Source organism: Perca flavescens, chromosome 6 (assembly GCF_004354835.1).
Source record: "Perca flavescens isolate YP-PL-M2 chromosome 6, PFLA_1.0, whole genome shotgun sequence".
Classification (NCBI taxonomy): domain Eukaryota; kingdom Metazoa; phylum Chordata; class Actinopteri; order Perciformes; family Percidae; genus Perca; species Perca flavescens.
In genome coordinates this window covers 16,241,582-16,267,570 of record NC_041336.1, presented here as the reverse complement: position 1 = coordinate 16,267,570, position 25,989 = coordinate 16,241,582, and the positions used below count along the sequence as shown (strand labels likewise).

Genomic DNA, 25,989 nt, shown 5'->3' with positions numbered 1-25,989 from the left:
TGTACACTGCATATGAGGAGACAGTAAGAGAGGAGGAAGTCTTTTTTTCTCGTATCCTTTTATCTTTGCATCAGATACTGCTGTGAGGAACCCACAGGGAGGGAAAGGAAAAATAGCGGACAACATTTCCCTCACCCTTGGAGCTGTGAGCCAGAATGGAGTCGACTGTGGGACTCGCCGGGATTGAATATATGCTCAGTAAGTATTTGTATAGACTGCAAATAACAGTGTATGGGCATGTCTATGTGTGTGTGGATTGGTGCCTCGGGCTTGTGCACTGCCTCTGATGCTTTTTTCATGAAGAAAGAGAAAATAAGAGAGGAAGAAAGGAATGCAAATGCAGTTGTGCTGCAATGTCTCTTCTTTTGTGATATGCTGTTTGCATCACTGAACAGCTTTTCCCCCTTCTTTTTTAAACAACTACCCCAGACTTGACACTGTGTGTTTGTGCCACTTCCTCCACAGTGCCGGTGTGTGTGAGTGTGTGAGCTGATATTAGCAGCCCCATTGGTATTCAGTGGAGGGAGCTCCAGGATCTCGCTGCGCCTTTCCCCAGGATGGGATCACAGAGCGGGGATTGTGCTCGCCTGTGGAGAGCCTGCTGAAATGGGTGAGTGTTCGTCCTCCTCTCCCTCGCTTTTTCCCTCTTTCCATTTTCTTTCACCTGTTATTTCTTGTTTCTTATATCCCTCTGTCTGCCTCCTTTTCTTCAGTCTGCAGTTATGTACAGAGCATTTTCACCAATGACGGGTCTTCCCTTCGTTTCCTTGTGTCTTTCACCCACTCATGCTGTGCAATCCACTTCCCTACCACTCCCCCACCTGTTTCCCTCCATCTCTCCTTCCATCCTCTTTTCATCCAGCGACCCCCCCCACACACACACACACCCCCATTGAGACATAAACAAGTCTGTCCAGTTTGATGGATTTGGACAAAATCTGAATGGCTCACTTCAATTTGCTTCTCTCCCATGATTCCCTCTTTGCTTTTTGTCTCTCCTCCCCTCTTCGGCTGTGTCACCCCCCCTTGTTTCCATCCCTCTCTCGGTCTATTCTGTTTGAATTCAGACACACAAAGACGTTTGATTCTCTTTGCTGTGTGTGTGTGTGTGTGTGTGTGTGTGTGTGTGTGTGTGTGTGTGTGTGTGTGTGTGTGTGTGTGTGTGTGTGTGTGTGTGTGTGTGTGTGTGTGTGTGTGTATGTATGTGTGTGTGTGTGTGTGTGTGTGTGTGAGAAAGGATTGCTTTTTCTGTGTCAATCATTTTTATAGCGTTTCATGTTTGTTCATCTGTGACACAGTGCAGAGAGGCAGAGGTGTGTGTTCAGCCTCGGTGTGTGGGATTGGTGGAACATAAGGTTAATGAAGTAGATCAATGTCTTTAATTGCTTCAGGCATGACAGCTGTGACATGTACACACACACACACACACACACACACACACACACACACACACACACACACACACACACACGCAGGCACATGCTGTCACTCGTTTGACACGCACCTTTGTCTTTGCTCCTTGCTGATCTACCTTCTGCACACCAATTCACACCCACCTACATCTTTTACACACACACACACACACACACACACACACACACACACACACACACACACACACACACACACACACACACACACACACACACACACACATATGCAGACACTGAGCACTAACCTAACCAGTGAGCCAACACACACACACACACACACACACACACACACACACACACACACACACACACACACACACACATGGTCTCATCCTAAATGGTCCTAAGAGGATATGGGTGTCACAGGAGGGTCACATCTGTCCACACAGTAGTATTGATTGCAGCTGATACACTGAATGGCCTCTAATTTTTCATTTTAAATGGACCATCACCTCACTAGACTCTGGCAAAAGGAAGAAGTCACTAAACCTATTTAATGATTGCATTTTGTTCTGTTAAAAGAGGCAATATTGTCACTGCATGGCTCTAAGTTCATGGCTACATTTAAAGCAATGCATGCTTTCTCTGTGCTGTTCTGAATTAGAAAGGTATTCGTCATGCAGCTGTGAGCTTTTTGATTAGAATTCAAAATTACTTTTGTATATTCAACAGGTGCAAACCTGTTGGGTAGTTAGGATTTGACATTTTGCTGCTATTTTCAGATTTAGGCAACGTTTTCAACAAAAGGCAATATGATTTATTAAGAAATGAAAAAAGAAAAACTCAACAAGCATCCAAGTCTGTCTAAGCTCAGGCCAACATTAGTTTTGCCATCTGTAATCTGCATACCTGTCTGCCTGGGATATTGTTAGTTTGAAGGGATATGTCTTTGCACAATATAAGAGAAGAAGAAGAAGAAAGAAAGAAGAAATTCATTTTCACTCTGTTATTACAAATTACATACATACATGCAAACATGACCTATATACATGCATTAATTGCAGAGATGTCAGAGTGACGGGGCTGCCTCACAGGATGGCGCCCCGAGCAGTTGAGGGGTTTGGTGCCTTGCTCAAAGGCACCTGAGCTACTGCCGCCCCAAGGCGGCAAATGTGACATTATGCATCATGGAGATGAAAAGGTGATCAAAGTGTAAACTAAATCTGACCAGACTCCCAAAAGGCACTAATCTTGATTTGCTTGCATTAAATGCAAGAGAGCACGATCACATGCCAACGTTAAGACCTTTCATAGGTCTCAAATGCTGCCTGAAAATCTTACAGTTTAAAACGATGTCCTTGTGTTAGTCCTAAATCTAAAATCTGTTCAGTTCACACATTTGTTCATTTTCTTTATGAGGACATTCTCTATACTTCTTTATTCTTCTGTTTATTAATATGTAGAATAACATTTCTCAAACAACAGTGCTGCTCGATGATTAATTTAAGAGATTGTATTATTTCCATTTGCCCTAAAACGTAAAAGAAAAAGTATGAATAGTAAAACTCAAAAGTACAGTTTTACCTCCAGTTTTAAGTCCAATTGCTTTTACAGTAACAAAATGTTTCAAACCATGATCACTGTATTGTAAAACATGAGTTACTGATTATTAGTTAAATTCTAGTCTATACGGGGGCTTTCACTCTTTTTTTTTAAGTAGTTTGAACAAATTCTAACTGATATATAATTTGTTAGACTGCAAGACATGTTTGCAAGACCATGTTGCCTTAAATACATTGTAGAAATAACTCTATTTTGTTCCATAGTTTTCATGAGTGGTGCCCCAGCTGCCTCACTTGAGTGACAAGCTAGTGTTGCTACAGTATAAGGCAGTTGCATTTTACAAAGTTTGCAAACAGCCATATCATTTTGGACCATTTCTTCATCTATGGTGTGGAATCCAAAATGCTTCCTCCAATTACCTCTGAGATTATGTCATGATTATTCATTCAGCACAGCTCTCATGTCCCTCTCTTCCTTTTTTACGTCAGCAAAGAATGCAACAAAAGTTCACTGAGGGTAGCACGGCTTGCAGTGGAACAGAAGGACAAAAGATTTTTTTGGGGCATTTTAGGCCTTTAATTGACAGGACAGCTGAAGACATTATAGGGTAGAAAGAGGTGGTTTGACATGCAGCAAAGGGCCGTGGGGCGGAATCAAACCCACGGCCACTGCGGTAAGGACTGAGCCTCTGTACATGGGCCACACGCTCAACCAGGTGAGCTACCCAGGCATCCCAGGGACAGTGTGTTTTAGGAATGACCCCACTGGATTTCAAGGCACATCCTATTGCACTTCTACAACGCAAATGTTTTATTCTTTTACATCCTAACAGATCAAATATTTTATGTTTTCCCAAGTACGAATGCTAGTTTGAATTTTGAATAAGAATTACACCAGGCTGTCTACACCCGTCAAGTATGAATATTTGACTTAACCAATGCTTTGAGCCTGGACTGCAGTCCTCCAGCTGCCTCAGGCACATTCACCAGTCAGAGGTCTCGCTCGGGCCTTCAGTGTGCTCCATCACATGCATCTTGGATACTGTGAAATGTGTTGGACAGCTAACTTGGAATTGAAGAAAAAAACAGGAGAAATGATTGAAAGAAAGCAGGCTGGGTGTAGATATAAGATTGGATATAGGGAATAGAAGAGAGATGTGACGGGGGAGAGTGTTTATAAATAAGCTTGTTTGGGAGAGAGTGAAAGGATCAAATGATAGCGTGAGTGGAGAGGAGGAAGGAGCCAACAAGCAGCAAAGTCGGAGGAAGAGTGACAAGGACGGAATAGACAGCAGGACAACAGGCAGGGTGGAGTGTGACGAGGAGGAGAATGACGTACGTGATAAGGCAGAGTGACACAAATGTCACCATGCTAACCTTTTCATGCACTCTCACTCTCTCTCCTCTCTACTTTGCCTCTCTTCTTCCTCTCCTTCCAGATCTGAAGCCTTGCAGAGATGGACACCAAATGGGCAGCATGGAAGCCAACATCCACCCTCCAGCGACTAGCTTTCCACACCTAACCGCTTCCACCATCTCCAGCCATCAGCTCGAACCATCCCAGCAAAGACCCCACATGCAGAGTTGAGGACGGACAAGCTAGACTGAGATACCTGAAGCTGTCTACAGGAAGTAGAGAAAAGCAGAGGGTGACATGCCTCAGAGGAGTTAACTAACAGCAAACCAATCAACCTGTTGAGCATACGATTGACTTCATCTGAAATGAAATAGGCTGCAGTGATGCTTGAGCAATGGTATGGAGCTATTGGACATGTCTGGATTTATCGCCCGGATATCCTATCAAGATTACGACACTTTCCTGCACACCTCAGAGCTGGGCTACTTTTCCAGATTGGCTTGTGGGCAAAAGCGAGTAATTGAAAATCCCCCCTCGAGAGGTTCTGATTTGTTGTGGGGTAGGAAGGCTTTTTTTTGAAGGAACAATTATTTTAAAAAAACAACAACAACCTCCCTTTATCCCACATTTTTCCCTTTTTTGCCATCTTTCTCACTCATTGCAGAGAAATACATTATGAAGCAGCACCATTCTTCTTCATTCTCCCTCAGTGACGGAGAGATAGGAGGGCCAGACTGTCCAGAATAGATAACAAGCAAGGAGACTGGCACTGAGGAGAGGAGAAGGGGGGAAATAGCAGGAAATAGAAAGAAACAGGTAGAGAGAGAAAGAAGAAGAGGAAGCAAGAAAAGAAAAATTGAGAATTAACTAGGATTGTTCGAAAGTCTTAGAGTCTCTTTCTAATTCGCCTGTGCCGTATTGGAGGCTAGTTAGCACAATGTGCAGGGTAGAGGTCAGGATTCACACCAGGGGGGGCACTTGAGCAGGAGAGGAGGGTTATGTGCCCCCTGCACCTGCCTGGTCTGTATCTTAGTGTTTGGCAGGAAGACAGACTGAAAGATGGCCCGGTTAACAGACAGCTATACTGACAGACGAGCTCTGAGGCTGGTAAGATAGACAGACAGACAGACAGACAGACAGACAGACAGACAGACAGACAGACAGACAGACAGACAGACAGACAGACAGGTACACAGTGTCAGGCACAGTAGACAGCGTGCGATTCATTGTCATTCTATGCAGTGTGTGAGGAAGAGACAGAGAAAAGGAAAGAAAGCAGAGACAGAAAGAAATAAGAGGAGCATCCCTGTGTTTGTAGCTTCTGGAGAATCTCACTTAATTTGCATCCACCTCAGTCAGTACTGTGACAAGCCCATGGACTAAAAACAGACTGGGAAGGGAGGGGGCTTTACTAGAAAGGAAATACAGGTTAGAGAGAGAGAGAGAGAGAGAGAGAGAGAGAGGGAGGCAGGCAGGCAGAAACAGAGGGAGAGAGCAGGTGTCGGAAATCCTCCCCTTCATCTGCTTGTCATTTACTCCTTTATGTTCTCTCGTCGTCTGGCGAGGTGATTGGTTTTCTGATGCTGGCGTTCCTCTGCTCATAGGCCCTCCGCAACCCTGAGAAAAACAAGAGGTGAGCAGACAGAGGAAAGCAAAAAAAGACAGCATAAAAGGAAAGGTGGAACCCCATTTTGATTGACAAATTTTTCACCCCTTCCTTTTCTTATTTGTCAAGACGGGCTGTTATTTTTTCTCACTTTTTTTCTTAAAGTAAGAGATAGAAAGAAGAAAAACACCGGCCCAATCAATCCTTCATTTTCTTTGTACACAGAATTGAACCTCTCCTTCCATCAATTGTTGATTTTTCGTGACTTGCTCTAAGGGATTATTTTCTTCATCTGAGTATAAACACTGGAATCCTCCAGATTCCTTCTATATGTCCTCACCCCCAATGACACAGTGTGAACCCCTCTGACTCCTCCACGGCGTCCCCCCCAGACCCCCCTTTGGCTGAAGTGCTAAAATCCTGTGGTCTCAGATCTCAATGCCTGTGTTGACTCACTACTACAGCGATAATATGGGACAACGCTTCTGATACCGTCTGATTCATTCTGTAAGTAGGACTCTCTTTCTATGTGTGTGTATTTATGTGTTCACATGTACTCTGCATGTCATTAGCGTATATTCAGCTCATGTATGCAGAAACATGGACATGGCCCGTCTTTCTGCAGTGTTGGTTTTATGGTGTCTTCACAGAGGATTTGCTTTCCTGTGCTTCCTCTGCTCCAGGCAATTTGAGCATGTGTGTGTGTGTGTGTGTGTGTGTGTGTGTGTGTGTGTGTGTGTGTGTGTGCGTGTGTGTGCGTTTGCGTGCGTGCGTTTGTGTGTGTGTGTGTGTGTGTGCGTCAAAGAAAGAGATTTTGATCTTACAGCCAAGCTTACAACAGCATCAGAGTGGTGTCAGAAAGAGGGGAAGGTGGTGCCTTTCTCTGTGTGTGTGTGTGTGTGTGTGTGTGCATGTGTATGTGTGTGTGTTTGTGTGCATGCCTACATATTGGTCCTGAGGTTAATTTTAACTAATTAGTGTTGAGTATTTTTGCTTGTCAGAGTGTTTTTTTGGTTCTGTGTCAGTGTACTTGCATTCATTAGGGTGAGATGGAAAGGGGCTAAAACTGAAGAGGGTGAACCAGCTAATGAGAATAACTCTGATGCCCTGACTAGTTCTTTGTTGCCCCCATTTCACGTCTAATGCTCTGAGCATTACACCCCGGCTGCATATAATTTAAACCTCCTTTTATCTCTCTTTTTATGTGTTGCCTTGGATTCAACTGTATACTGAGACCCAGCCTTTGCAATGTCCTGCATATTACTAAGCCCATCTATCTCCGCAGACACATCCACATCTTTATACACTCCCACAGTCACCAGGCCCTGCACCGGGAGACGCTCAATCAAGATAGTCCCTTCAAACAGACCAATGAACTGTGAATAACGCCATTACACAAACTCCCAGCTCAGAGCGTTACATAGACAGAAAGATTGGGAGGGTGGAAAAAAAAAGGAAGGAAAAAAGCAAGAGATAAAGAGAGAGAATGAAAAACATTCTGTAGATTGAAGAACAAGAGCAGAAGGCAAATGAGAGAGGAGAGTGTGAGACAGAAAGCAACAGAGAGGAGGACACAAAGAGGAGGGAGGGTGAGAAAAGGGAGTGTGAGGGACTAGAGGGGGCCGCGGAGCAGGAAAAGACCTCTGCTCCATGGAAGTCCTCTGATGGGCTTAGCAAGGCCCCGCTCTGTTCACACTGTTGGTCAGCCTCTCAGAATTAAGATTACTAAATAATACGATTACTGCAGCTGCACACTGATAACACACTGCTGCCAATCCCCTTTGTCACTGTCACAAAACCCAGAGAAGAGAGGAGGATTGGCATATGATGGCATCAAAGGCATGACAGTACTGACTACATTACAATGTCTCAAGGGCCCAGGCTTCACAACATGGCTTCTCTGCTTTGCAGCTGAGTGGAAGTGGAAAGACATGGTGTGACTTTTAATATGACATGTGGCCATAAACAAAAGGACGCTGAGGCAAAAATAATGTTAGTCCAGGTTTTCTCCTCACATTGATGGATGTTGTCATTATGTTCAATCATGTGGCATAAATGTTGACTTTCTCCAGTTATTAATGTTGCGCTGTCAGCTCCAAAAGGGACTAAAAACAAGCACAGTGAAACCTCAGTATATTACTTGATTCCACATGTGTAAACATAAAGTAAAGCTCTAATAGTGAAACATCTGCCCCTTATCTCGATGCTTTACACCGCATCCTCTGCGTGGGCTATTTGTTTCATGTTTCCACGCTTGACAGCTTTGACACAGATTCCTGCCAAGTTGACCTTGCAGTTTAAAGTGTAATAAAAGCTGAATTCCCAGGCTGTGTTGCACATCGATACGTGTTCTTGTGGTAGCTTATAAATGGTCTCACACCCCTCTGGAGAGGGGGAAAAACAAGCAGGCAGCAGAAACTGCTGTCCAGTCCTGCTCAGCGGAAGTAAAGTACAACCGTCTTAAACCCACTGGTCCCAGAGTAGTGAGCTAATATCAGGGTTGGGCTGGGCTCAAACCCCCTCCTACGAGATATGAAGTATTTCTACTCTCCTCTCAGCAGGAGCAACCATTTGCCTGCAGAGCTAAAGATTAGCTTGGAGCAGGAAATAGAAAAGACGCATTTAGCATGTGATGGTATACAAGAGTAACAAATAACAAACCAGAGCAGAGGGCACAAAACAAAATCGATGAAATATGACACACAGCACAAAGATGCAGCTTAAAACAGCCCCAAACTACTGAAAGTTGGCAACCATTCATTTCAATTACTGTTCCGGTGCAGCACATTTGTCATCTAGTGGAGGTTTCATGTACATGTCATGGAGTGTATTTGCTTCAGTGACATCAAATGAACTTTGACCCCAGGCCCTCCCCAGCTGAGCCTCATAGTCACAAAATAACTGTATGAGTCACTGGGTAGAACCAGTACAGCTTCAGTCAAGAAGCATCCATGTTGAATCACATGCACACTGCTTAGCGAGTGCAGACATGCAGAAACAGAAAGGCAATATGGAGCTGATGTGCCAAATTATCAGTTGTGTGTTTGTGTCATTCAGTCTCTCCCTTTTTTAAGTGCTTTTCACAACAACAGTATACTGTCTTGGTAGAGTATGCACCAATCATTTCACTCGACTTGGTCTAAATTGTGGCAGAAATGCACACGGTTCATAAAATAATCTTTCACGTTGGGTTTCAGAGCTTCCCGTTGCCCCTGTTTGTACTAGTTAGTTCCTTTCAGATCAGTGATCCCATCATCCATCAGGGTTAGATTTGCTAAACGCTGGTGTAGATATTTATTTTCTGGTTCCAATTGGCGATATCGTTCCTTGATGATTCTCCACTTACTGTCTTTGCACAAACACATTTCCACATTGTCTACATCATCAATCATTTTATAGTCCTTTGGTGGGAACAGCTGTTCTTTTTTCAAAGGTGGTCAGCAGCTGTTATTTCTTTAACTGTGCTGTAAGGTAGCAGGGAATGCTTCACTTTTCTCAAAAAGGTACAATTTTATTGTGTTATTGCAGGAATAGATAATTGTTATCAACGCTGAATCCATCATTTTCTGTGACTGGCTTTTGCTATCATGCCCCATGATTCCTCTTGCATGGTAGTTCACCCCTGAAGTGTCTCAGACAGCCACTGCTCAAAAGAGAGCCAGGCTAATTTGGGATATGAGATCTCTTCTAACACTGAGCAGCACTTCAGTTTCTTCTGCCTTCAATCCTCCGCCGCTTGACCACCAGCGCGAGGCACTGCAGCCTGCACTAAACCTTTGTTCCTCATTGCCTAATGGAGCACAAAAAATGGCCCTGTTTGGTTAGTCGTTTGTCCACTCCTGCTTGCTTCAGGCTAGCTGGCCTTGGGGGGAAATATTGTGTGTGTGTGTGTGTGTGTGTGTGTGTGTGTGTGTGTGTGTGTGTGTGTGTGTGTGTGTGTGTGTGAGAGAGAAGAATGACAAGAAATGGACATTAGGACACACATGCCCTTTTTCGTAATGTGCTCCCAGCTGGGCTGTTTGGATGGCCATAAAGTGAATGCCGCTAATGGCCTTTCAGTTAATGGAGTCATTAAGATTGGATTGCAAAAAGATAAAAGCAATGTGTGTAATGTGTGTGAACCAGGTGGAAGCATGATTTTTTGTATATGTGTACTGTTACTGTAACCACTTGTGTACTCGTGTATTTCTAGTTATTTAGTGCTTCAGCAGATACACCCAGGACAACACTAAAGGGGGCAGTGACACTTAGTAGGAAAGGTCAGTATTTTGTCAGTGTAATTGTAATAGGGTCTGAGGCTCAGGTGATCAGTTCTGACCCGGGATATCCTAATCACCTGGCTAATGTCTTACCGCTAGATTGCCACTGCCTTGTGTGAGTGTGTAAGTGGCAAAGGCTGAAGGGCTTAATTGGAGGTCATTTCAGGACGTGTCCCCAAAGGAATATTGCAATGCTGGCGAAAGGCATTCTGGGTAGTGTTGCGTGTTGTTTTCATGGTGGCATGACATGCCTATTAAGTTTATGTCAATTTCTTGATTCTTACCAGAGGGTTTGCTTATGTCACTGTGCTCATCATGTTTTAAGCTTCAGCTGCGGTCTAGCTTGCCTCATTTAATTGTTGTATTCAATGAAATGCGGACTCTATTGCACCACAAGGGGAAACTAGTTAGTAGGCAGAATTAACATTAAATTACATGATAACATAATTAAAACAGAATAGAAAACTAGCCCAGACTCAATAGTTTGGCTGCTAAACTTTATGTATACTCACAATTGTTTTTCTCAACTTTGCAAAGTACTTTTTTTTTCAAAATATATGTGTATTTTACTACAGTGTTAAAAATAATATTATAACTATTTCACACTCACAAATCTTTGCCAGCCTAACCATATTTACCTGTCAAATGGTGTCAGTCCATGTATCAGGAGATCAGAAATGAATTTCAGAGTGAAAGAGCACACCTTTAAATCTTATCAGTTACTAAGCAGGCAAGGACGTAGCTGGAAAATGGAGTCTCAGCAGGGATGTCATACTGCAATCACTGATCAAACCTGTCTGCAGACCCCTGAGGAGGCCTGTGGGAGTTCTGCTGCAAAATAAGAAAAAATGGTTTAATTTCACTGTTATTTTATTTTGAGATAGGATAGTGAAGGCATATTATTGGAGCTACTGTTGTGAACAGATATTTCATCATTGTTAGTCAACACAGTATAAACAGTTGTAAATGATATTGATTTGAAATTATATGTGTATCTGTTTGGGGAGCCTTTTAGTGAAGACGTTTGAAACCCCTTTATTTAGACAGTGTCACTACAGTAGAAGGGCAACATATTTTATTACAGTGTGAGCTGAAGCACTCTGCAAGCAGTCTTGTACTGTTCATTCACTCTGGTACAATTCTACATAATTGCTTTTGTGTGAAAAAATGTTCAAAAGTCATTCAGGTAACAGCAATGGCAGCCTTGGTCTAGTGAGTCTATTTTACATTTTAATGTTTTACTGTGGCTCCTGCTGAGCGGCAGTTTGCCTGACAGTGTAATAATGGCACTCATCATGATATCTATAGGTACCGCCTCTCTCTGAAGCCGATAATTAATATACGTAGGACTCGGCTCAGCTCTGCTAGACTCGACAGAGCTCCATGGTGGACCTGGATAACATAGAATTTCCGCATATTTCCTTTAATGTACTTAAAATGTACAAAAAACGCTGTTAAAATAGTTGAGGACCACCCATGTACGCCCTCGCGCCACCCACGCGCTGTCATTTATTACACTGTAATCAGTTTTCTAGAATATAACATAAATTATTCATAACAAATTTCACCTCACTAGTCCAGGGATGTCCATGCAAAACGTCTGGTTCCCATCTCATATTATGACCTCAACTTGATATCTACAAACATGACGCAGCATTTTCTTACTAAAATCAACTACCTGAGAGTTTTCATCTCTTGAATCATTATCATAATAGTTTGGTGTTAAATCATCCTTATTTATGATGTTCCCTAGCTGGATGGACGTCAGCAGATCATCCTCTGTTAAATAATCTGTTAAATGTTAATTCAATTTGCAAGGTTGTCACTCATTGGGGACTTTTATCTCTTCAATTAGTCAGCCACTAAGGTTTTTCCAGCAATCCTTAATAAAAACTGTAATGTAAATAAACTTGCCTTGCCTGAATGTGCTATTTATAACACAAGTTTATTTGTAAAGAACCAACAACAACAATATGATTTAAATTGCTTTACATAATTCATTAAAACAAGATATCAAAGGAACACAAGGCAACTTAAAAAGATTTAAAAAATATTAAACAAGACAAATCAAACAGTAGAATAAAAACACATTGTTGAATGCTGCTTCTTCATGTTTAGTTTTAATTCTGGGGACCCCTGTCCCAGACGACCTGAGAGGTCTGGACAGTCCATAACGGAGCAGCGGATCAGAAATATATTTTAGCCCTAAACCATTCAGTGCTTTTTATAAACCAACAGTTATATTTTAAAATCAATTATTTGACAAACAGTATGCCAGTGTAAAGATCTGGAAACTGGAGTGATGCGATCCGCTGCCCTAGTCTAGTGAGGACTCTAGCAGCAGCTGTCTGATCGACTTTTTAGAGAGACCTCGAAAGACAGCGTTATACAAGTGGTTTTAAATCCTGCTGAGACATAAGTCTAGATATATTCTTAAGGTACATACACCAAGATTTCTGGCCTGGTTTGTGTTGTTTAACGCTAGTGATTAGATGTTAGTGCATACTTTTAATCGTTGTTCTTTGGGTCCAAAGACAATTCAGACTCAGTCCTTGAATGGGACACTAGTCATTTGGTGATATGGCTATATAAATCTGTGTGTTGTTGAAATAATTATGATAAGATATTTTTTTTTTTCCTATAATCTGTGCTAGTGGGGGCATGTAGATGTTGACCAAAAACTTTGCACTGTATTCAGGTGGCATGTAGGTGTTTACGGATGCAGTTTGACATGAGGCTTTCGACTAAGGAGCAACATATTCAAAAGGGGCATATTTTTTTCATAAGACGTTAAACTGGATAAAATTATTAAACTTAAAGGTAACCTCACCTCCTTTCTTATGCACTCTAGCTTTGCTCATGAAACTAAAGTTGTAAGAACTGCTGCACTTATCTTGGTCCAGCCAAGTCAAGTCAAATCAAGATTGTGCTTCATAATTAAATCAATAATTAAAAATGATTTGGCTGCCAAAGACCTGATGTTTAATAAAGCTAAATTTAGTGTGTTAAAGGTGCTGTAGGTAGGATTGCGAAGATCCAGGACTTCGGCAAAGAATTTGAACATCAACAACTTCTCAGTCCCTCCCCACTTTCTGCTAAAGCCCAAAACGGTCTCCTAAGCCCCTCCCCACACAAGGGAGAATGAATGCGTGTGCCTGAGCAGTGATTGACAGGTAGTAAGACACCCCCCCCACCCCACCTCCCTGGCCCTGATTGGTGCATCTGAACAGGGAGCGGTGGGTTTTTGCAAATCGCACTACAGGTTGTAGAGGAGGACACAGATTTTAAAATTTAAAATTTTAAATTTTTTAAATTACCTGCTTCATGTAGTTCTACTCGAACATAGGGGCAGTTTCAGCAAATATGACAGAAAGTTAGTTTTATAAGGCTTACCTACTGCACCTTTAAATGCAATATATGCCGCCTATGCTTCGTGTTTCTATACTCTAAGCCAAATTGCATCACCACCTCAATGTTTTGGCCGGTGTCTCATTGTCTCCACTACACTGGTGTTTTGGGATTGTGAGTCAAGAGTCTGTAATCAGCTCCACCAATCAGAAGTATTAAAATGCGAGTCAGTTCCAGCTCTGCTGCCTCGGTCCAAATGTTGATGCACAGTTGATTATGGGCTACTGCCTGATTAAAACTGCTGAATATTTAATTGACTCAATGAAACATACTCCAAATGGGCTCATATCATATCATTATAACTGAATTAAAAACAATACCACAGATGTGATTAATTCATTCATTTGTGATTTTATGGGCTTTAGATTTCCATGTGGTGGATTTGGAAAATATGGCAGCTTTTTTCTTTTCTTCAATGAATCAAAACTTGAATGCAATGACAACCCCCGCCACTGCCCCCTACTGCAACCACATATACAGAAATGTCACGAAATAGTACAATATTATCTGTGTCATTGCCTTTTTGGATTATAACTTTCAGATGAACCCACATGCAAAATGGTAGCCTGTGTATAATGTGAATTCAGACACCCAGGGAAGGAAGTGTTGACTGTAATTAAGCTAGTATGGAGGTGTGCGTGACATCAAGTAAAAATGCTTTGCTACAGCAAAGTAAGTCTTTAAACGGTTTGACACCTTCCTGAGGGCGATACATTTCTGCCTCACTTAAGCTAAACAATAGCAGCACATCATCCAAGAGGCTTATTTAAAATGAAAAACATTTCTTTTGTCTCTGCTTCAGTGGTACTTGATATAATCCACAGAGTTGTTTGACCAGTGGTTATTTCAAGTCGTCCTGATTTATTTACTTGCTCAGGAATCAAAGTTTAAAACTCGAGTAATTTATCTTGTGCTTTTCTCTGTGTGTGCTGCGGTGATTTTTTACTTTCACCAAACCCAGAAATGTTACAGTCACATGAAAACAAAATGCTATATGTACATGATTAACAGTTTTTTTACACAAGAAGATTGAGGAAGAGCTTGTCTTTTGCATGTGTGTTTATACATAAACATATGATGTAACCTGGGTGGCAATGCATATGCCATGTTTATACATACCATGCTTGTACTGTATGTGCAATATAAATGTTGCGTGGGTGTCTTTTCCATCTGTGTCAAGATGAGTGATTTATCAAGAGCCGTATTGTGCTGCCCGTGTGTGTTTATGATTCCTTTGAATTCCATACATGATGAAACCCTATGGGGAGGGCCTTTATCTGTGCATTCTGCCGTTGTCACAGTTAGCTCTGGTATGTGCAGGAATCAATGTATTGGGTAGTATCATGCTGAAAGGCACAGATGATTTCAGCCTTCTCATGAGACAGTCTTTGATCTGAAAGTAAAATACTCTGCTGATCTACACAGGTGATACCAGCCTATTAACACACGCAGTGCCTCAGCGCTGCTGTTGCAGATCAGTAGTAGAAAGTAAAAAGTCAGAAGGATAACGTGGGACACAACATATTGTGTGTCTTACTTAGAAGATGCTCGATTAAAGATGTTAAGCATTGGGTATTAGTGAGCAAATTGTGGATTAAGAATAGATTCTAGGTATTATATACCAGGTGCTATATTGACTTTAATTTGATTTAATGGCAGAAACAAACTCTAAACAAAATACTGACATATAATCTCCTCATACAATGTGTTGCGTATAACCACCAAATATTATATTTCTTGAGCTCTGAAAGGTGCTGTGAGCACACCAGGCACACTGGCTTCCCGTTTACCTCTGTGAAGAAATAGGAACTGGTCGATCTTTCTTGGAAAACCTGACACTCTGTGTCCACTTTTCACCTTATTTTTCACCGGTGGCTCTTGCTGGTTTCCTTAACGTAAGCATGTGGGATCTATAATAGCCAGTATCCAGCATATGGCCTGCTACTCTTATTAGGACCGCGCAACCCCCAGTTAATTAATAGGAATAGCAGTGCATTTCATTGAAAAATTGGAATTAATGACTTCTCTGAAATTTTCAAACTCAGCAAAGTCATCCAGTGGGCCGGATTGGACCTTTTGGCGGGCCAGTTCTGGCCATTGGGCTGTATGTTTAAATCATCTGGCCACCTGATGAATGAACGTCCTATTGTCACTCTTCTTTCAGCTCTGTTTTTGCTCTCCACCAATTTCTAATGCTCCACTATGTCCACCAAGTTGTTGGTACCTTTGCCTCTGTGTCATTTGGTACTAGGCAGTTATCGTACAGTAGGGTATTAGGCTGTGTTTAGACGGAAATGATCTGAAGAGAAAACGCAAAAGTGGCGATGCGTTCTCACTTTTTATTCCGTGTTTAGATGAGCGTTTTGGGGGGGAAATTTGTGTGCATATGGTGATGCAAAAGTGTGTGAAATTCGATGTAGTATGCACACCAGGTGGCTAGGTGGTAGTGTAAAGCACTGCCACACAACACCACCAAGTCCGCGCACCTGCGTAGAACCTTTCTTCTACTTCTCTTCCTAGTAGCGCAAAACCAAAACATGGCAAAGCAAACAACAAAAGCTGACAATTTTGTCTGGACAGACGAGGAGGTGGAGTTATTGCTCCAAGCAACCTTAGATTACAAAGCCACAAAGGCACAAAAGGCATGGACTGGGAGTCCTGCCTGTCAAAATATATAGACATATGGACCGAATTTCTTCAGCAGTATCCTGTACCTGGAGGGACGTCATATCCACACGAGAAAGACGCTATCTGTAAAAGTCAGATATCATCAAAACTGAAAGGTATCCGGACCAAGTATAGGCAGGCTGTGGATACCCAATGGCGGAGTGGCCATGGGCGAGTAATCACTCTATATTTTGATTTATGTAACGAAATATGGGGTGGGTCGCCAGCAACCACATCAATAGAGGCTGGTGTTTAAATGTGTTGTGTTGAGACGTATGGAAATAATCCAACGTGTTTGTTGTTATTTTCCTGTACTGGTGCATGACTGTGACGTAAACGCGTACGCGACGAGAGCCAACGTGAGCAGATCGGAGCAGGCTTTTGCGTTTTTACCCTTTAGACGGAAACGCGACGGTGGAGTGTTTTTTAAGATTCCCGCTTGGTGGGTGGTTTCACTTTTTTGCATTTTTAAGCCCCAAAAATGCACATCTGATGAAATATTTTGTCGTTTTCACCCGCGAGCGTTGTCGTGTGAAAACAGCTGTGTGCTACATTTGGAAACAATGCTGATGACAGCAGTGAGAATGAATCAAAACAGTAAAGCCAAAACAATGAGAACAAAGATGCTAAAACGCTCTCTGGGGTTGAGGGGACCTGCAGAGTCATGTGACTATTCTCTGTGTCAGAACTTCAAACGACCCCTTTCACATTATACACAGCAGATTTAACGGTACTACTAGGAATAATCTGCATAATACATAAGAAAATAAGATGTTGGGGCTTGTAATCTTATTGTATCCTGGTGAAAATACACCCCAGGTAGCTAATTAGTAGTTATGTTTTCCCAGTGTTTACCTGACAATGTCAGACCTTTGACCACTCTGACAATTTGCACAGCTATCATTTGCACTGCCTGAAGATTTGTGTAACCTCAGCCCCTGATAACCATTTTCCAATTTTGCCATCTAGTCTCAATGGGACATAATCAGTAGCGAGCAGTCGGCCGGTGGCACTTTCCGGTGATATCCTGTCCACGATAATAACAACGACGTCTCATAAGGAGATAACCTGCCTTATTGCTCAATGGATTTACATACAGCAGGTAATCTTTGTAACCGCAGGCTATCTGTGACTGATGGTGTGTGTCAGCACTGTACATGCAGCCTTTGTTTTCATTTGGCAATCAGGCCTGTCGAGCCATGCTGCTACAGAGATCAATGTACCATTGTGCGTGTGTGTGTGTGTGTGTGTGTGTGTGTGTGTGTGTGTGTGTGTGTGTGTGTGTGTGTGTGTCACCTAAATGCTTACCTGTGGGCCATATCCTTGCTGCCGCCATGTATCCATCTCACTCAGTGTTGCTGTGAAGCAGATAAAAAATATAGGGCTCTTTTCACGAGAGACCAAGCCATTACAACAGCAACCTACTCTCCCACTAAGGCTTTGATATTAAAACACTGTCGTAGAATATTCCATTTTAAGAGCCATATTCAGAAATATGCTAATAAAGAGAAGAAGGGGCGGACTAACTCTCTCCCTATCCTCCACTCTCTCCTCCGACCACCTTCTCCAGCTCAGGCCACTGCTTTCTCACGGGATCATGAAGGTACAGCGAACAGAAGATTGAAGATGGAAGGAAAGCAATCAAAAGAAGAAGAAAAATGAAGAAGGTGTGTTGAGCGAGAACAATTGACAAGGAAGACAGGAATCAAACAAACAAGCAAGCCCAGAACAGCCGTGTTTTGTTTTGCTCTGATCATAAGCCAAAATCTGAGAGTGTGCTTGTGTCTGCGTGTGTTTGTGTGTTGTGTGTGTGTGTGTGTGTGTGTGTGTGTGTGTGTGTGTGTGTGTGTGTGTGCATGCACGGCAGCTGCTGAGTTGCTGTGTTTATCTGTGTGAAAGCTTTACGGTAAATAAAGCTCAGGTCCTGGCAGGGAGACAGGTGCAGCAGGCTAGGCCAAAGGAGAGCTACTGTAACTCTGGAAGAGAGAGAGAGAGGAAGAGTGAGAGGAAGAGAGCACCTCTCTTGAAAGTGCCAACCAGACCATCTTTTGAAGTGGCACATATTGGCATATCATGAATAAACATGAGCAATGTTTGCTTTCGAGCAAAGCAAAGCTGAAGGTGTGAGGCTCATTAAAGACCAACAGGCCATGTTGATAAAGAGAACTGGGGCCACGATCATTTACTGCACTGAGAAGTGCTGCAAGTTCATCCGGTAGTATTTACCATTTTAACCCTCGTATTCGTCTAATCGCGCATGAACTGATGAGAAAGAATGGAGGCACTAATTAAAAAGAAAGTTCCCCAAAGTTGAAGTGCACTGTGTAGACGTTAGATCATCTACTGTATTATCTATTCATTGCTCAGTATTTCAATATAACCTAGCAATTATGTTTTCAGCTACTTAATGATACTATTGTGTCACTACATTTATTAAGAAAACCAATAATCTTCTTAGTTGCTGGAATCAAACTGATGATAATGTCTATTATTGCTGATAATGATAACGCAAATTACCTAACTCTTCCTGCACTTCCACTCCAAATCATAACTCATCTATAGGCACTTGGAATATTAACCCAGTGCTCCCTCAAGGCTGAGAATCCAGTATGAACCAGCACCTTATGAGCCCATGCAGCCCTGTGCAGTGTTGGTATGATTAGAAACCCTGCCTGGTGAACTTCTAATACACTCGCTGGAGTTTGATAGCCTCCAGTATGGCAGGCTGCTGGTTATGAATAACCCTCTGCATAACCGACCCTCCCCCACATCACACAGTTTTCACTGCCTTTCCTTCAGTGTTATAGGGTGTGCACTTTAAGTTTTTTTTTTTTCTTGCTAACTGAATACATGTCAGAGCATAGGATTCATCTGAAAGCATTAGAGGAATCAGTAACAGCCCTTAAGTCTGTCTGAGGCGGATCTGGGTGGAGATTAAGCAACATCGGTTAAAAGGAGACGGGAGGGTAAATGTGTTTTGGTCTTATAGGCATCTGACAGCTCCTCCATAATAGTGAGCTAATCCTTTTTATGCTGTGTCTGTCTGTCTGTCTTCCTTTCCTACACACATTGGCAACATCCAAACACGTACACACACACACACACACACACACACACACACACACACACACACACACACACACACACACACACACACACACACACACACACACACACACACACACACACACACCCATGGGCACAGGCACATGCATTCAGAAACACAGACAAAACAGTACATAAACACACATCTTGGCACATCAGTCTTGGCTGATTTGATGAATGGAGAGGCCTTTGAACTGTTAATAATTTTTTAACGTGTTTCAACATTTCAACTTGACATCTGTCAAAACTGCTCAGGCCACCGCAGCCAAATACATGTGTGAGGAAAGCAGTGTGTGTGGCTACTCCTGGCACATCACTACAAGCTACTTAGACCCCAAATTCACTCATTGTAAGTGCTAATGACAGGTGTCCCCTTATATCTGGTTTGCGGTTTAGAAACGCTGCCAAATTCCTGCCATCACTATGCTGCGGTGTGCAATATTCTGTAGCATGAGGTCTTAGCTTATCTTTTGCTGCACACTTGTTCAACTCATTAAAAATTAATTGACATGTGACATTTGATAACCATTGTTGAATCACTTTAATGACATTGATGTGACAGACTCAATTTAGCCAGTTAGGCTGCATCAGAGTAAGAAGTCACTTTGTCCCTCCCGTCATTATCTTCCTCGTCACATACTGTGATTGCACAGACCAATTAAAACAGATTAACCTCCCATCCAGTTTGCCCCTTTCTGCCACCAAATTGTTGTCATTTGTTGAGCATCATGGCTGCCCAGGCTCACTCTTTGTTTTTTTTGTTCAAGTCTCTCAGGGGCTGTCGAAAGTAATAATTGTGTTTCTTGCTGTGTGATAATGCGGTGCCCTCTGTTCCTTTCGGCTCTGTATTGAAATCTCGATCCTGTCCCTCTGCAGTGGCTATCTCCCTCTTTATTTGAAGAACTAATAGTATCTCCCTCCCCCTGTGAATTTCCTCCTCTCCAGCTGAATTATCCATTCTTCCCCTATCTTTCTCAACTTTCAATATTTCCTCTCCTCTTTATCTTCTCCCCTTATCTCTCCTTCACCACTACATTTCCTCCATCTTGCTCTCTCTGTCTTACTCTCCTACCTTTTCCTTTCTCTCCTCTATCATACTCTCAACCTCAATCGCTCTCTTTTGTCTCACTTTAGTTTAACTCGGTATCCTAAAGACGCTTTGCATGTCTCTGGCCAGGAAGCATCCGAGTGTAACCTGCTAAATTGGAATGTTATGGTGAGGCAACACACACGCATGAGAAACTCTTGAGTTAATGGACAATTTACCTCACCTCATTGTTATTGCCTTTACATTCATTAAGCCCCCTCTGCCTCTCTTTATCTTTCTCACACTCACTCATTTTATTCCTTCATTCTCTCCTATCTTTCTCCACCCTGGTTGTCTTCATCCTAAAAGCCTGGCTGCATTCTTCTTCATTGTGTCCATCCTATACTGTATGTTTCCTGTGGCTCTGGTGTTTGCCTTTTCCCTCTTCTGCTCTCTGTCCCCCCTCCGGCTTGAGCTGTCCAGCCTGGTTCCTCCAGCACGCTGGAGTAAATGGTAAAATAATGGTAACGGCCAGCCATAAATCAACCCAATTGAAAAACATCACCATTATATGTCTCGCTCTCTTTCCCTCCCTCATCTGCTCTTTTCTGTGCCCTTCACCTTTGTTCCAGGAGCGAACAAGGGAGGGGAAGATGACTATTAGCAAGTGTTGTGGGGGAAAATAGAGGCTTCCAGTGAAGGTGAAGTATGATGGAAAAAAAATGTAAACACATGCGTTACTGTGTATGTGTTTATTTGTTTCTGTGCGTTTGTGTAGTTGTGGAGTTCAGAGAATGAGATCTAGTCTTTAAGCTGTTACGGGTGTGTAGATGTTCTGTCCTGACCAGAAGCTTAGTGGAGAAGGCTCATGCGAAAGGAAGAATATCCTTGTGTCAGCACATCCGCAGTCTGTGTGTGTGTGTGTGTGTGTGTGTGTGTGTGTGTACACGCGTACATTACAGGCTTAAGGGGGGGAAGAGAAAAATGCGTCACTGTGAGACAGATAGCACAAAATGGTAAAAAGAAAGGAGTGATAGTGAGAGATCATCATGGTAGTAAGAAATTTGCAACAATGGGTGGTGTGACCCGTTAAATGTGATATGGCAGAGACGTACATTTTGTAGACACACAAGTCTACTCATTCATAGAAGACAAACGCATTGATACACCCACACACACACTCCCACATATTTAGTTGCAGCAGCTGATTGCAGGCAACAGTGCAATGTTCAAGCTTTATTGGACCAATAAAATAAAAGCCGGTGTCAGGCAGAGTCCTGTCTGGGTTTGGTTGCTGTGGTGATACATTTTCACTAGGGCTGGGCAATATATCGATATTATATTGATATCGTGATATGAGACTAGATATCGTCTTATATGACAATACTGATGATTATTTATCTAAAATATAAGTGTGAAGATATGTTGTTAAAGCACCAATTGTCAACCCTAGAATATTGCCGATATCGAGGTATTTGGTCAAGAATATCGTGATATCTGATTTTCTCCCTATCACCCAGCCCTAATTTTCACTTGCTTTTGGTGGTATCTAGCCATTCAGATAGTTTGATCTCCCAAGATATCCACCCCTGACATTACTTCCTCCTCCCCAATGCTATGTTGGTGAATCAGATTTTTGATTTTGCAGCAATAAAATATTACCTTTAAAAAATTCAGCAGCAAAGTGTTCTAATTACTCTGGATGATCCACAGACTTTAGTGAACAGTTTTCATTGGAACCACTTTCTCACCAAGAAATAGTCACTAATAAAACCACTGACAGTAACCAAACCAAAGCCTATACTATCGAAATCAAAATAATCTGATAAAAGTAGTCATTATCCAAATTTTCCTTTTCTGAAAGTTATGTTATCATATTATTGGGTTGCATTACTGATTATTACATGTAAGCAGCATTTGGGTACTTTCTGAACTGTTCCATCCATAATAGTATATACAATATACAATAATTTATGTGATTATATGTTTTGAATTAAAGTTTTATTTTGGAAAGTAACAGGTGACTATAGCTGGCAAATTTAAGTGGTTGAGTTAAAAGTCAAATCAGCCAAAAAGCAACTCAAAATACACAACTCTCATGTACTGTAGTTTACAACTCCTGCACACTTGACTGAACCACATGTGCAGTGACACATCTTTGCAGATACACGGGCCTCAAAGCATCCTTACAGACTCCCAGCGCAAAGGCCACGCTGCACAGAGGTGCTGACGGCTGTCATGTTATTTTTCCAGGGAGGCTGGAGGATTTGGTTGTTACTAGCAGGATGAGCTGGAGGAGTAGAGGAGAGGCAGGAGAGGAGAAGGGAGGTGGAGTAGGAAAAAAAATGTTTTTTCTTCAAATTCTTCATCCAGCTCTTTTAAAATGAGTGACATCTAATATTGCAAAGTGATCAAGTGCACAAAAAGCTTATTTTTTTTCTTTTTAAAAGTTGTAGGCATATTAAATGATCCATAACACTTTACAACAAAATGAGTAGTTACTAAGGAACGGCCTGATGATTAACAAATTGTTAATGAGTAGTTCCTGAATAACTCTGACATGTAATAGATAATAATTAGTTACTAGAGAAGAGACTGGGAGATAAATGGTCCTCTGTGGACCATTGCTGGATTGCAATTGCTGGGCATGAATTAGTTTTATACGTGATCTTGAATATATATTTTGATTAACCTGAAAAAAATACTGTTATTAATATCCTGTTGTTAATTAATCAGCTCCAATACAGAAGGATCAACTTCAGGTTGCCAGTTATTTCCATAAAATGAATACACAGAGGTGTGGAATAGAGGCCCTATGTAAATGATAGTGGATGCACAGAGTGGTTGATGAGATGAAGATGAGGGGTGTGTAGATGGGGGAACGAGGGAGAGGGAGTTAGGGAGTTAGGGAGTTAGGGAAGGGCAAAAGGAGAAAGCTGCCCAGGATGAGACAGGGGAGAGAAGTCAAGATTGAGAAAAGCAAGAGGGAAATCTGATGATAGGATGAAAATACGCAGGGCGGGGGGAAGGGTGAAGGCATGTTGTGAAGTGGGAAAAGGATGGATTGTTGAAAGGAAGGAAAGGAGGGGGATTTGTCCTCTATCCTGCAGGAGTGTGGTCTTCACTGGCCCCTGCGGCACCGTCCTCACAATTTCTATCCCTTAATCAAGAAGAACAAAGATATGCATGTTATTAAAAATCAGGCCTGTCAAAGGGAGCAGGGGAGAGAGGGAGAGAAATAAATAAATAATGGCATAGTAGAGTATAAATATAGTGATATCCTCCAGGCATGTTCTATCTATTGCTCTTTTTTCCTCGACCATTAAGGAATTCTTCTCTCTCTTTCGCCTCTCTTTCAAATAAAAATGAAATAGTGTTGATTTTCACTGTGTGCCTTCACCATGTCTCCCCATCCCATCTCTGACTGCCCATCTCTTTTTTTCCTTCTCATTTATGCTACTGTTCTGTGACAGGCTTTATCTCACAGTTCTAGTTAGGTTTTTTTCTCATTCCCTCACTTGTTCTTCATTTTTCTCTTATACTCGCTCCTTCCTCTATCACACCATTAGTATATGTGATGTCAAGCTAATCCCTCTGCCACTGTTTCTCTCTGCTTCTCTTCCCTCTCTCTGTCCCTCTGTGGTGTGAAAGTGATTGTGATGGCACACGCACTGAGTGGTTGTGTGTGTGTGTGTGTGTGTGTGTGTGTGTGTGGGAGTTATGATGATCATGCATGATGAGAGACAGGTGAATGGTGAGGCACAGGGTGCAGCTAGAGACTGAGGCGTCAGTGTGTCATCTCTTATCAGCAGTATTTAGTAGCGGATGTGTTACCCCAGCTTAGCTCAATATGGAATTATACAATATTTACATCCCAGGATAATTAGAGGGCTGCAGTCAGCTTTCACAGTGTCAACAAGACACAGGCACGTTTAATTACATGTCACATGTTTGGATTAAGTCAGACTTTAATATTTACAGTGGTTTGAGAATGATAGTTTGTTCAGTAATAGGGAAGCAAGACTCAAGCTGTGTCCCTATTCCATACAATATAAACAGTGAATAAATGTTTCTGAGTATCACAACCCCTGCCCCCGAAATGACTCTTTGTATTACCAATTTGATCCATTCGGTCCAGTAACATTTGGAAAATCTAGAAGAGCCTTTTGATTTAATTATTTTATCCCATTAATGTATGTGGGGAGCCAACAGGAAGTCAACCAGCTAGGCCAGTGGAGTTTTTTTTGGCAAATGTGCTCAGTTAGCTAACATTAACTGGAATGAATGGGGCAACATTAGTGAACGCGTTATTAAATTCTTCTTAATACATCCATGTGATGTACACTATTCCCAATGCAATACACAATGGAAATGGAGGAGTGAAATACTAAAAAAAAAAAAAAAAAAAAAAAAAAAGTGCATTTTAGTAGAGCTCCCTGCTAGGGTAGACGGCACAGCCTGTTGCACTTATACACACAAATCATTCCAGATCCAATACTATATAATTTACCCACAACTGAATGGTAATTTGAATTTGAAATTTAAAAAAATGACAGCCCTTCTAGTATTGAATTCTGTGAGGTTGTAAACGCTTATTATGAACCAGACAACAAAATAGTGGGGGAAGACTGGGGGGAGGGGAGTTATAATTTGGCTTGAGGGTGGCACCAGAGCAAAGGCCATATTGTTACATAAACATCAGGGTTTAGCATTCTTTGAGTGTACATTTTAGCACATCTCAGCCTCTACTTCCCTTAACTTTGATCAGACTAAGCCATAGCTACAGTGAGAAATAAGTATTTGAACACCCTGCTATTTTGCAAGTTCTCCCATTTAGAAATCATGGAAGGGTCTGAAATTGTCAACGTAGGTGCATGTCCACTGTGAGAGACATAATCTAAAAAAATAAAATCCAGAAATCACAATATATGATTTGTTAACTATTTATTTGTATGATACAGCTGCAAATAAGTATTTGAACACCTGAGAAAATCAATGTTAATATTTGGTACAGTAGCCTTTGTTTGCAAGTACAGAGGTCAAACGTTTCCTGTAGTTTTTCACCAGGTTAGCACACACTGCAGGAGGGATTTTGGCCCACTCCTCCATACAGATCTTCTCTAGATCAGTCAGGTTTCTGGGCTGTCGCTGAGAAACACGGAGTTTGAGCTCCCTCCAAAGATTCTCTATTGGGTTTAGGTCTGGAGACTGGCCACGCCAGAACCTTGATATGCTTCTTACAGAGCCACTACTTGGTTATCCTGGCGGTGTGCTTCGGGTCATTGTCATGTTGGAAGACCCAGCCTCGACCCATCTTCACTGCTCTAACTGAGGGAAGGAGGTTGTTCCCCAAAATCTCGCAATACATGGCCCCGGTCATCCTCTCCTTAATACAGTGCAGTCGCCCTGTCCCATGTGCAGAAAAACACCCCCAAAGCATGATGCTACCACCCCCAATGCTTCACAGTAGGGATGGTGTTCTTGGGATGGTACTCATCATTCTTCTTCCTCCAAACACGGTTAGTGGAATTATGACCAAAAAGTTCTATTTTGGTCTCATCTGACCACATGACTTTCTCCCATGACTCCTCTGGATCATCCAAATGGTCATTGGCAAACTTAAGA

General features: G+C 42.1%; 1 protein-coding gene and 1 long non-coding RNA gene across 2 annotated transcripts in view; both read left to right on the top strand.

The window, feature by feature from the left end:
- Positions 1-41: 41 nt before the first annotated feature.
- LOC114557289 (uncharacterized) lies at positions 42-5,447 on the top strand. Its single transcript, XR_003692783.1, has 3 exons — positions 42-198; positions 466-610; positions 4,375-5,447. It is a non-coding gene; the product is annotated as an uncharacterized LOC114557289 (long non-coding RNA).
- An 855-nt stretch (positions 5,448-6,302) lies between these two features.
- The window catches only part of grik5 (glutamate receptor, ionotropic, kainate 5), a 76,238-nt gene continuing 56,551 nt past the window's right edge, over positions 6,303-25,989 (top strand). Inside the window, exon 1 of the mRNA XM_028580508.1 lies at positions 6,303-6,405. The gene's annotated coding sequence lies outside the window, so the exon portion shown is untranslated. The remainder of the gene's footprint in view (positions 6,406-25,989) is intronic.